Source organism: Bos javanicus, chromosome 2 (assembly GCF_032452875.1).
Source record: "Bos javanicus breed banteng chromosome 2, ARS-OSU_banteng_1.0, whole genome shotgun sequence".
In the NCBI taxonomy this organism is placed as follows: Eukaryota; Metazoa; Chordata; class Mammalia; order Artiodactyla; family Bovidae; genus Bos; species Bos javanicus.
The window spans coordinates 63,551,752-63,553,974 of record NC_083869.1 but is presented as its reverse complement, the minus strand read 5'-3'; the positions used below and the strand labels follow the sequence as shown (position 1 = coordinate 63,553,974).

At 41.0% G+C, this 2,223-nt stretch overlaps 1 non-coding gene across 1 annotated transcript; it reads right to left on the bottom strand.

Moving 5' to 3' along the window:
• Window positions 1–497: 497 nt before the first annotated feature.
• Window positions 498–623, bottom strand: LOC133236321 (U6atac minor spliceosomal RNA). The gene has a single exon (XR_009732840.1). It is a non-coding gene; the product is annotated as a U6atac minor spliceosomal RNA (small nuclear RNA).
• Window positions 624–2,223: the final 1,600 nt, after the last annotated feature.

The following is a 2,223-nucleotide window of genomic DNA, read 5'->3' as shown; positions in this document are numbered from 1 at the left end:
TTTCTTTTAAAAAGAAGCAAAACGTGGTGCTTTCTATATACTAACATGGAAATTTTTCTCAAAAAATGAAAGTAAAAAAAAGCAGTGTACGGAACAGTCAGTATAGTATATTACCTTTTCAATGTGAAAGTAAGGAAGACAGAAATCTATATTTGTATTTTCTTCTTTTGCTTTTCAAATCCTCCCACCCCCACCCCACTCCTCCCTCTCACCCTACCACACCCCCACACTACAAAACAATAAAAATGGTTACCTATTTGGGGTAGGGTGGGACGATGGGGGATGGAGGCCAGGTGAAATTTGTAGAGCAGTGTCCAACTCTTTACAACCCTTTGGCCTGTAGCCCACCAGACTTCTCTGTTCATGGGATTTCTGAAGCAAGAATACTGGAGTGGGTTGCCATTTCCTTCTCCAGATCTTCTCAACCCAGGGATGGAAATTGCATCTCTTATGTCTCCTGCACTGCAGGCAGATTCTTTACCTGCTGAGCCATCAGGAAAGCCCCATGGTTAGATGCCATGAAGTAGGTGGCAATGCCTTGACCATATGCATGCTGTCAGGCTCCAGAGTTTCTTCCATCCTTGTCAAGGGGAGTGCTAACCTTCTCTCTTTTCATACAACACATGGTACCATTTAAGACACAACCTTTTTTTTTTTTTTTAATGTCAGATCTAGAGGTGGAAGCATCAGTGGGTCTGGGCATGAGAACAGCATCAGTAGAGGCAGGGGAGCCCTGAAGGCTGACAGTATGAGATGCTGTGTTCTCCTGAGACCTCACGTTCTCACACATCAGAACCTTGAAAGATGCCTGCCTACCATGGCCCAGTTTACTTCAAGGAGGCTGACAGACAGTGAGGGCTAAAAGCAAATGTAACAAATTCCTTTGTTGGGTCAGGAAGATCCCCTGGAGAAGGAAATGGCAACCCACTCCAGTATTCTTGCCTGGGGAAATCCCGTGGACAGAGGAATCTGGCGGGCTACAGTCTATGGAATGTCGAAGAGTCAGACATGACTGGAACAAATTCGTTTAGGCCACCCCATTGCTAGGGATTTGGAATATTATACTTCCAGAACATGACATTCTTTTTTGTTTTAATTGAAGTGTAGCTAACTTACAAAATTATATTACTTTCAGGTATGTAACATAGCAATTCTATATTTTTATAGACTTAACCCCACACCGTTATTATAAACTATTGACTATATTCCCTGTATTGTACACGAAAACCTTGTCACTTACTGATTTTATCCTAACAGTTTGTACCTCTTAATCCCCTTTCCCTATTTTGTCCCTCCCCCACCCTGCTTTCTTCTATAACCATGAGTTTTTGCTCTGCATCTGTGAGTCTATTTCTGTTTTGTTATAATGACTCTTGTCTTTTTAAATTTTCTAGATTCCACATTATGTGAAAGGATTTGTCTTTCTCTGTCTGACTTGTTTCACTAAGCATTATACCCCCTAGTCCATCCATGGATATGAATGACATTCTTAAATTATTAACTATATTAATATTAAATATAACTAAAATACCACTAATCATTGATATATACTGACAGTGATTAATATTTACATAAATAATTCCATTGAATTTGAGAGAAGCAAAAGATAGAGCATCAACGGTACCTCTGTGTTTTTGCATAAACATATACTGTAGGTATGTGAAGTTTTTAAGGCATTTTCAGAGATATTTCTCACTCTGTGACCCTCTTTGTCCCTGGGGCTTTGAGACCGTGGGTCTCAATCAGTGTTTCAGGGTGGGATTAGCTCCCAAGCAGAGCAAAATCACAATGGATGTTGTTTTGACAAGTAGTTGGAAAACCCAGCATTATTTAGAAAGAAAGTCACATCTAAGATGCTTTCAACCTATCAGGCATGAAGATGGGAAGACCCAGACAACAGAATTTCTTCAGGAGTTGTGGGAAGGAAGAGGGGTAGAGACAAGGATTGTGAAGTCTTCATTTTTGGTACATTTCTGGAAAGCACAGGTAGTCTAGAAGCATCCAGATGAGTACGGAGGAGGCAGGGAACAAGACCTGACAGCCAGTGGCAGCTCCCACAGGTACAGTGGAAGAAGCATCCAGAAGATGTCCCCTGAATGGTCTAACATGTGTCCTCCCCATAAATACATATGTTAAGCCCTAACCTCCATGGGACACTCTTTAGAATTAGGAATTTTAAGGATGTGATTAAAGTTATTCCCAGTGTCCTTAAAGAAGAGGAAG